Source organism: Anopheles coustani, chromosome 2, assembly GCF_943734705.1.
Source record: "Anopheles coustani chromosome 2, idAnoCousDA_361_x.2, whole genome shotgun sequence".
NCBI lineage: Eukaryota > Metazoa > Arthropoda > Insecta > Diptera > Culicidae > Anopheles > Anopheles coustani.
In genome coordinates this window covers 72,199,526-72,214,086 of record NC_071289.1, presented here as the reverse complement: position 1 = coordinate 72,214,086, position 14,561 = coordinate 72,199,526, and the positions used below count along the sequence as shown (strand labels likewise).

Genomic DNA, 14,561 nt, shown 5'->3' with positions numbered 1-14,561 from the left:
CAACGATTTCGCAGCTTTTTTTTGGCACCGCCCGATGGAGACGATTGCGGACGGTGACGATCGGTCGATTTTCGGTGACTTTTCAACAAATTACGAAGGTCCCTCCCAGGTCGACCAGGAGAGGTTTTTTGGTGAAATCGGCGAGAAGTCGAAAACTCCTCAACTCCATTGTAGCGTTCGGTGTGCGGATCGACCGGAACGGAAACCCGCTTACGGAGCCCATCAATGTGACACGTTTTTCACATGGTGCCCAAGCAGTTTCTGATAGCCCCCCCGGTCCCCTTTTGTTTGATTTCACGTGTTTAGTTTTACAACGCTGCCCCCGGAGTGGGCTTCATGTTTGATTTCCCCCGCCGAGGGCACGCTGCGGTAACAGATTCTTATCAGCAGCTCGACCAGCTTCGGCAAACTACTGCCGCATTCAACAACCTCGTGGACCGAAACTATGTAGCGGTTTGTAAATGTGTTTTCATCGGCGACCTCGCCACTGATCCCATTATTTCAAATTGATTACTGGAAAATGTAGATAGGAGCGTGACTTCCGAATGCGTGCCGACCTGATAGTTCCTTCGTTTGTTATTTTAATTTTACCATTTTTGAATGTTGAAATCGGGTAGCATTTTTTTTAAAAAGGTGCCCAAAAAACACAACTTTTCCCCCGGCCTCCTTGGTCGACAAAATGTGCGTGCCGTTAATTGCCTAACCCCATTTAGGAAGGTGCCAAAATGTGTGCCATTGACAAATGGCCCCAAAATCTTTCGGGTGCATCGAAACTCGGCGAGGAGAGACGAAAACAGTTTTGCCATTTTTGAAAAAAAGAAACCTACGATCGAGCCTAACTGAATGCCTTGCGGTTATGGGGCTGAACTCGACGACACCACCTCTTTCCCCTCGCCAGCCGGTAACCTTGTGAAGTCTTATCTCGTACCTCGGCGAAACGGTGATTTTATCGCCTGTCATCAGTCGGTCAAGCATAGAGGTTGCAGATGACAAAGTATTTATTGAATCGAGGTGAAGAACGAAGCTAAACGTGCTAGATTTGTTCGCCATATGTCTTTAAGATCAAAAGTTTCCACTTACATTAAACTACACTTTTGATTCGAATTCATTAAACTGAGAGAAAATGTAGCAAATTTTATTTAAAAGTACATTTAGCAAGACACTTTCGTAGAGACACAATTTTTATATTTAAACAATTAGCACGATCGAAAACATCACCGCCTGATTGGATGGAATGATTTGGTTTTCTCTTTTCCAGGGACAAACCGGAGCCACCGCCAATAAAAACATATAGACAGATAAAAATTCGACTACAAACATCACAACACTGCCAAACGCAGACCAAAGCACCAGGCACTCCCCACGAGACTTCAGTCTGCCCCTCATGGAGGAAATTAATAATTTGTCTCGGTATAAAATGCATCTTTCCAGCATTCGGTTTTATTCGCTTTTGTTTTAAAGTTTATAACGAAGAAGTAAACGTGAAAAACAAAAACCGGCCAAGCAAACACCATCGAGGACAAAGAAAAATAAATGAACGTGGAAAAGTATAGGAGGTAAGCAAGTGGAAGATCTATGCAAGGATCGGCAGCCAGGTCTGGCGAAGCATCGTTGAAAGGATGCAAAAGAACGAATCCTCCGGACGGAAAAGGGAATGGTAAGGAAGCGAAATAAATGCACCCAAGGCGAACGCTCGCCGAACGGGTAGCTGCACAAAATGAGTGGTAAAAGGCATCTGCAGACTAAGGCGGGCAAGCAATGAGGCCGGGGCATCCAACAACGCCCCACCCCGCCGTGGGCCAATCGCTCAACATTTTCAACACTACAAAACGCAACGGACGCAGCAAAACGACACTGATCGGAAGATGACATAGCGAATGGTGGAAAGGGGTGTAGAGGGGAGCATGCAAACCTTCCCCAGGCCGGCGGCTCGGGGAGAGGATATAAAACAAAATATCAAGAAATCCAACAATCCGCCAACTCGTCCGTCCTCTGCTTTTAGGTCGGGCTGAAGCCCAAGAAATTGCACGCGGACTCCAATCAGAGTCGGTGCGGCGACCAGAGCGATAAAGGTAAAACTGGCCGATCAGTGGTGCAGTGTCTCAAAGTTTACCATTCCATTTGGGCCGCGGTGCCGAATGGAAGGGAGCAAATGGAGTAGTTTTGCCTCAGTTTGGTCCACTGCCAGAGCGATGCGAGGAATACTAACACACACAGCACAGCGAAAACGAAGGAAACAGCTCCTCAGAAGGACACTGCCACTTGGGCACGAGTGAGGAACAAGAGGCGGGGGGGGGGGGGGGGGGGGGGGAGCGAACTAAAGATCGGCAAAGAACGGTGTCTGCCTGCAGGAGAACAGCGTGTTGTGAGAAGATAATCCAAGAAAGGAGCGAGCGAAGACAAAAAATCAAAACAGCACAAACCGAGAATTACTGAATGAACATAATTGATCGGCAAAAGGCACAGTGACGGGGTGAGCGCCAGTCCTGAAGAGAAATAAAAAATAAAAATAAAAATGGAGTCACCTTCCATTCCCACAAACAAGGCAAAACCTTTCGGAGGAAATTGTCGGACCAAATCGATTCAGCTCAAAACAGGGTGGCTCAGATAAAACCTAATCGTTTTGATTGAAAGTGTTTCAATTTTCTTCAAATGCATTGACTAGAAATAGGTAGAACACTTTACCACACTGTACTAAATACAGTTTTTTTTATTTCTTAATTTTTTAACTTCCAAATGTAGTCCCTATTCTCGGTTTCACGCTTTGTCTTCAAAGCATTTGGCCCTAGTTTTCACCAACATTTTTTATTTGGCTATCAAATCTTTGCCCTCCCCGGTCGTGGTACAACACTTCGGCTCAATAAGCCTTATCTTCCCCGACCGACGCTGAGCCGTATCTTTCCCCGGAAGCCGATGGGGTGGCAGGCAGGTGGTTTCGTCAATTTGCATCCCGAGGTCACCGCCGCAACCTGTGAAGTATTTTTTGTGCTTTTATTTCCCCAACGTAAGGCTCGTGAATGTGAAGCAGCAACCTTTTTTGAACTAAAGCCGCGGCGCCGTCACTTAGCGCACCTGACACCTACACGCTAAAGGGCGGGTGTTGGAAAAACAACGTCCAATACGAACGAAAGCGGAACAGAGCTTTGGACGCGATGGTCGTCGGAAGTAAAAAAGTTCACCTTTATCTTTTGGCAATCTATTACGAGACACAGGCAGTCTACCTCGAAAGGATGATAGATTGCTTGGGAAAAGCCTGATACACCAGCAGATTTTCATCTGCAGGACCCAGCCAAAAGGGTGGCGTCTCACCTGATGTCGGATAGAAAGAGTTATAAGACCCTTTGGAAGACACCGAAAGTGGATCGTGCCGCGCAAAGGTGTGACACGATGTCGAATGACCTTTTTCCTGACCACACACACACGCAACACGGACGGACACTCGAGAGCCGACGGTCGCCACACGATCGCCGCTGTTGCGGGCCGCTCCGTTGTCAATCATTCGTATCCGGCCACGGTTCGATTCGGTTCCATTCCGTGAGGAAGTTGCATTTCGGTCGGCAGGAGAAAGAGGTTGAAGGTGGCGCGGGTTGTCGCCATCGGCTCGTGGCACTGTTATACGCAGTGATAGGTCAAGGAGGGAAGGTGGGGCTGGCGATTGGGGAGGGAAGGGGTTGGCTGTGAGGTTTCATTGCAACGGAAGCCGATGGAACGCAAGCCTTGTGCTGTGCGATGGAAGCGAACGGGTGACACGAGAAGCGATGCACACATACGCCACACTATGCACACCAATGAACGTAGAGGGAAGAGCCTGGGGCAGTTTTGTGTGGGGGGAGGGGGATGGCAAGATGGAATAAATATCGCCATCGGAACGACGCGATGGCGACGGATGACGTTGGCAATGAGCGTCCGCAATCGATGCATTTCGCTGCACGCGCAGTGCAGTTGCATCGCGAATCGCATGATCGAGGCCCGTACTGCACATAGGGGACAACTGCATACACACACACACACACACACACACACACACACACACACACATACTCACACGCCCACATGCCGGTGCGCACAACAAACTTGTCCGACGTGCATCGGAAAAGTGCAATGCAAATCATTTGCCCAGTTTTTATCTTTTCCCATGTTTTCTGTTTTTTAACATACGTACTAGCAATTATTTGTGTAGGAGAGCGATTTGTGTGTGTATGTATATGTGCTTATCGATGATTTTGTACAATGTTTTGTGAACAATGGTAGTTGTGCTTCATCACGGTGGCGGAGAGTTTTGCGTGGCGATGGTTTTGTTTTCCGAAGCCCCGCTCGACAGCGTCTTTCCGGGGGTTTTCCGGAGGGTTCCATTTTTTTTATTGTCGTCTCGCGTGAAGATCCACCCAGTCGTGGCATCACACCGATTGTGCCATCATACTTCCACCATTCAACTAGACCAGGAGTCGGCAAGCAAATCAGCCATCATTAAACGCTTTTCTCGCCTCATTATTGCTTTTCAACTGTAAAACAAAAAATTGTAATAAATGTTGTAAACAATTTGGAATATTTCGCAGTTAAAGAAATACTTTAAATTGTGTTTACTCTAGCCAGGTTCAGGCCACTTTTCGTAGCTTTCGTAAGCTCAATATGTAAAACGTACAAAAATCTCATATGATCCCATGCATCTTTGGTTATCATTTATTCAGTGTTTGGTTTTGTAACTTAATTGAAAATAATGGCTACACAAACCAACCTTTACAGGTATGAATTGATTTTAAATCTTTCTTTTCGTGCTCTTGTCATTAGATTCAAAATACCTCTCTTACATTTAAGTTGCGATGGCATATGACATTTTTATTTTATGCCCATGTTGCCAACCCCTGCCCTAGACGATTCCGCCACCACCGAATCGACGAACGATTTACCACTACACCACTTTCCGCCACCTCGCTTCCAGCCACATTAACTGGCATTATTGACTTGCGCGACCTCAAAACTACTAGCATCGCGTCAAACGACGGTACGGTGGAGAGCCGTACGCTTGCCATTGGATTCTCGGATTGGGAAAAGAGCGTGTATGTGTGGCTGTAAGAAAGTGACAGAGAGAGGGGTTGGGTCGGGTGGAGGCACCCGTGTCTATAAAACACTGTGGTTGAAAATGCTAGGCGAAACTGCAACAAACAGAAAACAGAACATAAAATGTCAGCGCAACCGGCGACAACCGGAAAGCACGACGGAGGCTCTGCCCGGGTCGGTGGAAAGGTAAGCCAATGGAAGAAAGCAAAAAAAAAACAAGGAAAGAAAACGTTTAAAAAAACGATGAAGACAACAACGAAGACGCCCCCGGGAGAAGGTTCCCGGGTGTGGCAGTGGAAGCTGTGGAAAATATGGAAAAAGCCCTTTGTCGACGGGGCAGATGTACGCGGCGTTCCAGAAAACGGAAGAGGAGAAAAAAAACAGCAGGGAAAAGACAGAAATCCATCGAATGGAAAACAAAGTGGATTACCACCAGGGTCGGTGGGGCAATTGGTGCACTGGGGGAAATGCATCTCAACACCAACACCGAGTCGAGTGGCGGCTACGTTCCCATTTTTCTCTTCCATCTCGCGGGTGTGATTTTCCCTTCCCGTTTCGTGTATTCCTGGCCGGATTTTTCCACCGATTGCCATGTGTTTTTTTATCTTTCTCGTTGGAAATTTTCGAATCGGTACATGGATTTAATTTAACAACCGACTCAACACATTTATCGGCTCTGTAATCTGGTATAAAAATATGATCTGGTGATGCAAAGGGCTTGTTGAACAATTAGTTTGCTTGTCCCTTTAAAAGATCCCATAAACAAACCGTGTTTTTCCGTATTCGGAATTGATTCTAAACTGGCGTAAAGAACTTCTTGTCTCTTCGATTCATTGATGTAACAATTTATCGAATCATCACTGCATCACTGCATCGTCCCTCAGAAGCTACATTTGCAAGAAAAACTCTATGGTAGCAGTTAGATATTGATATCTATAGGAGAAAAAGGGTTACCACTCCATCTCCTCCGCCTCTTGGATGTAATGACTCGATGACGCCTGGCAACAGTGACACTTGGGCTCGATTAGGGTTCGTTCGCAAGCGTCTAGCGGTCCACTTCCGATGTATAGTCAGTATGTGTGTGTAGGGCTGTTGGAAATGATTTTTCTCCGACTCGGATAAGCCGAATGAATACCGCACTCGATTGAACCCGCATCGGGCCTTGTGCCCTTACAGGCTTGCGCGAAGTTGGGCCAAGCTTTACCGCGTTTCGTAATGCGGATCGTTTCCTCTGTCTTGCCTTCACACCCTCAAAGGCCAACCATTCCGTACCCTCAAACACGCACGCCGAGTCCGCAAACAACGCTGGAGCATCATCTTGCCATCTAGCCGGCCCTTCCCGGTCCATTCCGGCCGCTCCAACCACGTCCGTTTGGTTTGCCGGCATTAATCAAGCAAACACTTGTGGCAACACACACCCCACTTTATGTGTGTTTGTGTCGGTGGGTGGTTGTGTGTGGTGCCTCCCGCGAGCAATTGTCGCACGCCGCGAGCTGGAAGCGCTCGAGTGCGTCCCTGGGTCGTTTTGCTGGCCGTAACCCCGAAAGCCACCCCTCGGTAAGGGGTTCGGGGGTGGTTCGACATGAGGTTGGTTATCTTTTTTCATCTTCGCACTTTTGTTCTAGTCGTCGTGTTCGTCACCCGAGCTGGAGGTGGCGTTTTTAGTCTACACGTCCCCATTTTTCTAAAAGTCAATACTCCAACCTGGAGATGGGTTTGGGAGAGTTAGGGAACGGGGAGCAACCGAACGGGGGTAGGGTAATGTCGGGTGTCGTCTTGATGCGACATATCAACACTCCCGTACAGGATCGATCAATCGAATCGCGATCGACGAGTTCTTCAAAGTACTACGCATGTGTTTGCGCATATGTTTGCTCCAGCGTACGCCGGGGGTGTCCTTCTGGGAAACCTTGGGGGTTTCTTCGCAACCTCCACCCTCTTCCCTGATCCCCCCTCCGTTACATTGCCCCATAGTCGCAAACCCACCGTCGATAACCGACTGTTTGCAGCTGGCCGGGGAAGCACCAGGCACGTTCTATCGGGCGATATCAGGATGTCCAGCGGGTTGGCTGGGCAGAAAACATGGAAAAGTTTGTAGTGATTCCTAGAAACGACTGCCACTTACACGCTCACACGCCCAGCATGGGGTGGTGACCACCAAATGTGAAGGGCGGCCCGCCTTTCGAGCGACGACACGACGCGTCCGGTGTAACTTATCAGTGGAGAAAATCTCACCACGCAAACACCCGGATTCGCCTCCGGGCAAACCCTTTATCAACAAGTGCAGTGCTCGATGGGTCGACATTGGTTCGGCAGGTTGGATTAGGGAGCGGTGGGGCCATATGAATCTTGTAAGCAAAAAAAGTAATCTCATATCCCAATCACTCCCGAAATTGGATCTCATTTCCATATTTTGCAATGTATCAAAAGTTTTCTATTTTCTGCTTTCTTTTCTACGATGAAAAGTATGAACTCCTTTTCACATGGACCATGGAGAATCACAGTTGGGCGTTTTGCAATATGGTAAGGTGACTTTGGTTTCGAGAACAAAATTGATCATCCTAAGACTTGAATCTCGTGTTCCATTCTGTTCCACACAGCAGTATGAGTTTGCATGAAATAAAAAATTGTCAAATTCGAGTCAGAATTTCATGTTCTTCGAAACCTCGAGCTTCGACGCAATCTCATTGGGTCGCAATTAGTGTTGTGATTAATGAATCTTTTGGCGAGATTCATTCCCATGAATCTTTCACCTAAGATTCATTCATATGGATTCATGAATCTTTGCGGATTCGAATCTTCAAAGCTTAATGAATCTTTCGAAACCTTGATGAATCTTTGATGGATCTGTCATGAATCTCCACGATTCTTTCATAGGTATAGATATAGATCTTTCAACCCATTTTTGACCAGTGACTTTTCATCATTTGAGGTGTCTATGGGATTCATGAATCTTTCGTCGAGAGATAAGGCAGAGATCGAGGCCTTATAAGGCAGAGATTCATTCAGATTCATGAATCTGAATCAGATTTATAAAAGTCTAGTCGCAATCTCAGAGGATGGTGTAAGGTTTGTTGGCAGTATAACTCTTCCAGAATACTGGAACGTAAGGTTTACTGAAAGAATACTCTTCAGATTTCGTCATTCTTGAATGAAAATCACATTTAAACACATGTTAAACATATAAAGATCGCTGTCATGTCTAACATGCTTACCATACCTGATATCTTATTTTGAATTTTATTTATTGTGTTGAAATTCTCAACACACATCAGCTATCTAACCCACTGGATACAGTATCAAAATGAATCAATTTATAGTTTAAAATATTTTTTGCAAGCCCACATTGCCCCACTTTCCCCTAATGGTGTACCCACGTGGGATAACACTTCCGTTGCTTGTTGGAAGTCGTCTTCTTTGCCCACTGCATGACTGCACAAAACGGAAAGCATCCATCGATGCCGGTGACTGGTCAGTTTTTTCCACCGTGAGTTCTGTCACCGAAGGTTAGCCCGATAGCGTTCGAACCCGTTGGAAGTGGTCGATGGCCGGCACTGGTTATGAGTCGGTTAATTTATGGTGCACACCAGAGACGTGATTTTCGAAATCTGTTAATGCCTGGAATGGGCTCAATCTAGGGCCTCCTCGGCTCCGGTGGGTCGCGATAAATTGCGCAACACTTCCAAGTGTTGTCTGCGCGTGCATTATAGGCAAGCAAGATAAAATTATTTATCGGAACAGGCTACTCGGTCGATGAACGAGCTGATAACTAGTGAGGGACGATCGTACGAATGATTCACCTTGCCGGAGGACTGGAGGTTTGTGTTTTTTCCACGTCGAAATTGAATTTACCTCGGTTGTCTACATTCCAGGAATGTTTCTATCGACCAACTCAACCCGCCGCAGATTATGCGCGGGAGGTGAGTTTTAAATTTCAAAGGTTTCCTCTAAAAAAAACGTAAGGATACACCGAGTCCGAAACATGCGATCCTTTCGAACGGAATCGACCACGCGGAACCGATCCTATCGGCTTGAAGACGGACTCACGGACTGGGGATATCCACCCTGCCCGGGTGTCTTGAGACGACGACGATCATAAGAAGGAGGCTCTGTTCGTCCGGACTCTTTTCTTGGAATGCGCCATCCCAAAGCGAAGCCTTACATTCTGGCAGGACGAGGGCTGTCGTTTGATCCTCGAACGACCGCTTGAGGTAGCGATTGTGTAAAAGAATATCCACAACGCTTGCATGGATGCATTTCACTTCCCCGGGGAAGGTTTGCTGAGAAACAACCTCACCGGAGCCTTTCGTACCCGTTCCTAACGCTCGTCCTAGTCGGCAATGATGGCTTATAGTGTGTGAAACGGAGATGGATGGAAAGCGACGCGGTTCGTCCTTTGTCCGCCCGGGGCTCAACGATCGTGTGCGTGTATGCGTGTGTCTCACGCAGGGGCCAGAAGGGAAAAATATAAACACCAAACTTATCAAACACACCGCTTCGCTCGCTTCTCAATTACGCCACTGCAGTAGGCAGGGTAGGTAGGGAAAACCACAACTGCGCACACTGGCCTCCGGGGTCCTGCTAGTTTCCGCCCGGCAGGGAACGGGGACCTTTTTCTCCTTTTTTCTTTCTCCTCTGTCCTTTCTGTCTCTTTGCCTCGTCCTGCGTCAAGAGGCTCAACTAATCAACAGCTGGATCGAGACGACCCGAAAAGCGGCCGAGCAGTTGTTCGACCGATGCCTCGCTCTGGCTGGAAAACCCAAACCGCGCTGTTGACGGCGGTGAAGGTTGGAAGGAGTGTGTGTGTGCGTGTGTGTAAGCGCGCGATGCAGTTAGTGAGGATTCAATAATCCTTAGCGATCGCGGGGAGGACGTGGCGAAGTGGAATCGTCGTCCAATAATAAAAGTAAAAAGGAAAACATCCACCGAACGAAAGGACAGCCGGTTGACGAAATAGGAAATCAACAGGAAGCGCAAGAGTAACGGCGGAAAACCATATGTACGTACACACACATAGGCACGAACACACGCGCACGCACAGGACGTTTTCCTCCTTCCCCCTTCTCATTCTCTTTCTTGCACTCTTTCTCTCTCTTCCTCTCATTTTATTCTTGGAAATATGTAGTCATCATCACTGCCATCATCATAATCAGCTTTTTTTTTCCTTCGTCGAACCATTTCCTTTCCATCCGCAGGGACATCGACGGGTCTCTCAACACACGCCAACAGGCGGCTACCGGAAGGACCTTTCCGCACACAAGCAAACACACATTCGAACATATTCTGCCCTACAAGTATGGTTATATATTAATATTGAGGGTTGTGTGTTGTTCGCCTTGATAAACCTAGTGCGATTTTGTTTTACTTGTACATCAAAGTTTTGTACATGCAAACGTGCTAATTGCAGCTTATTAGAGATGTATCTATATTTTTAAATTGTAGATTTGTTTTAAGGAAATTATTTTTTTTAAATAAGGCAACAAGATGATTGCGAAGAAAGAAAACGATTACGGAAGTCTAGCTAGTTCAAAGCAAAATAAAAAAACAAACAAAACCAATATAAAAAAATGTTTTGTTTTTTAATTTCAGTTTCTCTACCGATCAGTTTTCCTTACGAAAGTGTAAACATCTGATAAGAAAATATTAGAAGCGCTCGTTACCTTCAGCCTAGCTGATGTTTTGCGTCGTCCTTTGGTGTGTGAGGCAGCGCGTCGTGATGTGTGTCAGTGTCGCCACGGTTCCGGAGCAGCTTCTGTCTACCAACTTTGCACACAATTTTTCACCGCCACGTTACGCTGGGTTTGCGTTTGTTTTAGATACGATCCCTTATCACACGGTACGTCACGGTTTTTTTCTGTAATTTATTTATTTTTTCTCCCTCACTAATGCCTCTTCTCGTCACACACGATTTTTTCTTCAACCCCACTATCAATAACACCCCCTCCAATACCACCGCCACTATCACCACCACCCTCGGTACACTTTACGGGTGCGCACTCGGTCACACAACACCTTTCGGAGGCACTGGCGTGTGGAAACTCTTTTCAATTTTCTTTTCAGATTATTTTTACTTGCCCGGTTTTTCACTCTTCACCAAACCGGGTTGGCCGGTATCGTTTGGCAATCACCACAGATTTGCTTTGCCAATCTGTTGTGCCCTCGCTGCTCGCCTGTTAACCCACCCCACCACCGCAAGGATGTCACAGGAACCGTCACGCAAAAGGACGTCACAGGAACTTTCACATCGCTTCCTCGACGAACGTTGTCTGCGAGGAAAATCTTTTCCGATTCTACTCCACACTCGCCATTCGCACGGGACTGGAGCAAAAACACGCGTCCGAAGTACGTTTGAAGCTTGCACAAACACAGCGCACTTCAAGGTTTTACGGCCGGTAAACTGCACGTTTTCCACTTCACCTGCACACCGCACTTTTATCTTACTTCACTAGCTTATTTTTGCAGCTGTTGATGAACTCTTTGGTTACTTCCCGTTTTATCTCTGGTTTACCTTCCGATTGCGTATGGTTCCGTGTCAAATCGGGCTCCGTTTTCGATCGGAAATTCACTGCCGAAGACGTTTGGCTCTTCGCTTGCTCAATGCTTCCTGCGATGAAACAGCTCTATGTTTTTGTTTTCGTCTCGTCTCGACGCACTTGAACTTTTGCGTTTCCTGCTTGTTTTGTGCATCACTAGTACTGCCGTTGGGAGTTGTTTTTCTTTCACGAAGGAACCGCTCGTCGTACATTGACTAAGGGTTTCATTCAACCGCAGTATGTCAGAGTTTTGGTTGTTTCATTCCTGCAACGATACGTATTCGAAACAATTGGTTAGGAAATGGAGGGAGAGAGGCAACACCGGTGGTGGATAGAAACACTGCGAAGGAAATGGGGACACAAATGTGCAACCGCGGCAAAAATGTCAATCGCTCGAGAAGTAGAGCGCACACAGAAACCTACACGCATCGGGAAGTCAAAAGGCCGCTGGAGGCAAAACCGCGATATCTGACCACCCTTTTCCTGGGCACCTGCCTGCATTTCCCGTCCTCCGCGTATTGCTTTTGCACTGTACTACACAGCTCCGCCAGTGTACAGCAGAGCTTCTTCAAGCAAAAGCGTTAACCCAATGGAGACACAAACGGAGTTAAAAAGATATTTTAAAAACACACCAACCCCCTCGTGAAATACGGTGAGGTTTCGCTTCTACCAGCTTGCCGCGCATACATACACACACGCTCACGGGCTCATTTGTTGCACCTCACTCGCCCAGGTGGCAAGCAATACCGCACACAAAAGCTGTCGTCCCCTCGAGGACACCCAATTGTTTGCGACACTCACATGTTCGCGCAATTGAGCAGCAGCGCGATGCTTGCTGAGAACGGGAAAGAGGAAAGGGAGAAGGTGGAGAAGAAGGAGGAGGTCATATCGTCGCCAACGACACGCACATGCACACACAGTCACACACGCACACACACACACACATACACCACACTTATCGTACCCCAAGCAGTTGCCTCTTCTCAGTAGGCCATTTGAGGGTTTTGAAAAAAAAACTCGGTTCAAACAAAACTACTGATAACGATTTCTGTCAGGTTGTACGATGGGGTGAGAGGAAACATGAACGAACGGCAAACAAATAAACAAATGCGAGAGCATACGACTCCTTCCATCATGATGAGCCATTTGACAGCTGACTCGTCAACTGTGAGCGTTTGGCGATATCCGCAGCTGAGGTGCAGTTTTCTATTGTTTGTTGATGGGTAGCTGGCAGATTTGGCCAAGAAATCGGCGCACGGAACTCGCTCGAACAAAGGCACGCAAGCACGCACGATTTTCCACGGATGACCGGGCACAAGGCGTTGACGTTTTAGAGGCTGTGTTTACGCTGCATAAATGTCGATACGGATCGACGTTGCATTTGTTGTGGTTGTTGTTGTTGGTTTCTGTGTTCCCTTCCCCGGTTCTCGCGGTTCTGTTCGAGGCGTGAGTAATGTTGTTGTTTACGTGTGTGGTTTATGTATGTCCTTCAATTTTTCACACACGGAAGATGTGTTTTATAGTTTTTGTTTCTCATTCCACTCCACCATTTGCAGCCGATTCAGCATGTTGAGCGTTGGGGTCTGCAGCGCAGAGCATATAAATGTAAGCCAGCGCTGTTAACGTGTAAACCAGTGGTGGCTTCATGGAGGGTGCGTGCATTCCTCTGCTGATAATAATGCACTCGCGTACACGTGCGTTCCACGATCGTTTCGAAGGTTACACGTTTTCTGGCTTGCTTGTGTGCAAGTCAACGGGTCGTTGTGTCTGTGGTCGTGCGTTTATGTTTATTGGCCCCTTACCATACCCTCAACTCCGGCACCTTGTCCACTCTTCGGTTGGTCCCTTTGGTTGGTGACCTTTTTTTTTAATTCTAGTTTAACATAAAACTGTTGGACAAAAAATCCCACATAGTCGAAATCAATGGCAAGAAAATGAAAAACTACACTAGCCCCGACATTTAACGCACACAACATCAAACGGAAGCAGCACTACTGTCAAACGTGCTATAGCTTTAGCTGATAACAACAAACATTCTCATTCCGGAAAGTAGCTGTTTTAAATGGTTTTCTGTTTTCACTGATTTAACACATTCGGTTCGTGTTCGGTTCGGTTCAAACTATTATGCTTGTTTCAACTATTTCTTTTATTTATTGATAGTTTCTTATAAGCCGATCACTTATCAACCACAGGATCCACTCGAAGAAATGTGTGTAAATAGTGTCTTTTTTCGTGGCCCAAAATCGTTTCTGAGTCGTGTATTTCTTTCGTTTGTAATATTGCTTTAATTATCAGAAGCACATAATAATCGTTTCCACATCCGATTGGTCGGATTGACTATTTTTCACTATTTGTTTCAACGGCATCCCGCTCACTGTTCCATCAAGCTTTATTCCAATTTTTCGGTAAGCGTTTGTCACAAACACAATTTGTTTCATTAAAAATTCTCTATATTTTAATTCATTCGAAGACACTTCAGACAGGATTTCTCGATTGATACTATTCGATCCACTTTCAATGGTTTCACTTGTTTACATTTTGTTTTAAATAAATCACACAAACTTCTTAACACTTCTGTTTGCTACGAAAATGAATCTCAATGTAAAGTTACCAGTTTTTCTGCGTTAAGGAAAATCACGAACCGTCTGCAGGGTCGCGTAGTTTCGACAAAAACACTGGATCAGCGTCGAAAGGGCGACGACGCACATCAAGGTAGCGCTCGGTCGGAAGGTAAACGATAGACTAAACAGTAAAAACTGCGATATTTTACACCACTCATCATCTGACTCGCACAAGAGGGCTCTCTTCATCTCGTGAGTGTAGTTTGCGCCGCACTGTCCTTGAATTACCGATTCGGTGCCTTTCACAGCGACCGACGCTCGCCTCGCCAAACCATTGTCTACCGGTTCCGAAGCGGTATTTACCGATTCTGGTAGCCAATCATAGCGCCCCGTTCTATGTAGTAGTCAC

The 14,561-nt window shown here is 46.6% G+C and overlaps 1 protein-coding gene across 1 annotated transcript in view; it reads right to left on the bottom strand.

Moving 5' to 3' along the window:
* Window positions 1-14,306, bottom strand: part of LOC131267626 (zinc finger MIZ domain-containing protein 1) — a 119,755-nt gene extending 105,449 nt beyond the window's left edge. Inside the window, exons 1-2 of the mRNA XM_058270547.1 lie at window positions 14,203-14,306; window positions 10,719-11,856 (exon numbers count right to left, since the gene is read on the bottom strand). The gene's annotated coding sequence lies outside the window, so the exon portion shown is untranslated. The remainder of the gene's footprint in view (window positions 1-10,718; window positions 11,857-14,202) is intronic.
* Between the last annotated feature and the right edge of the window lie 255 nt (window positions 14,307-14,561).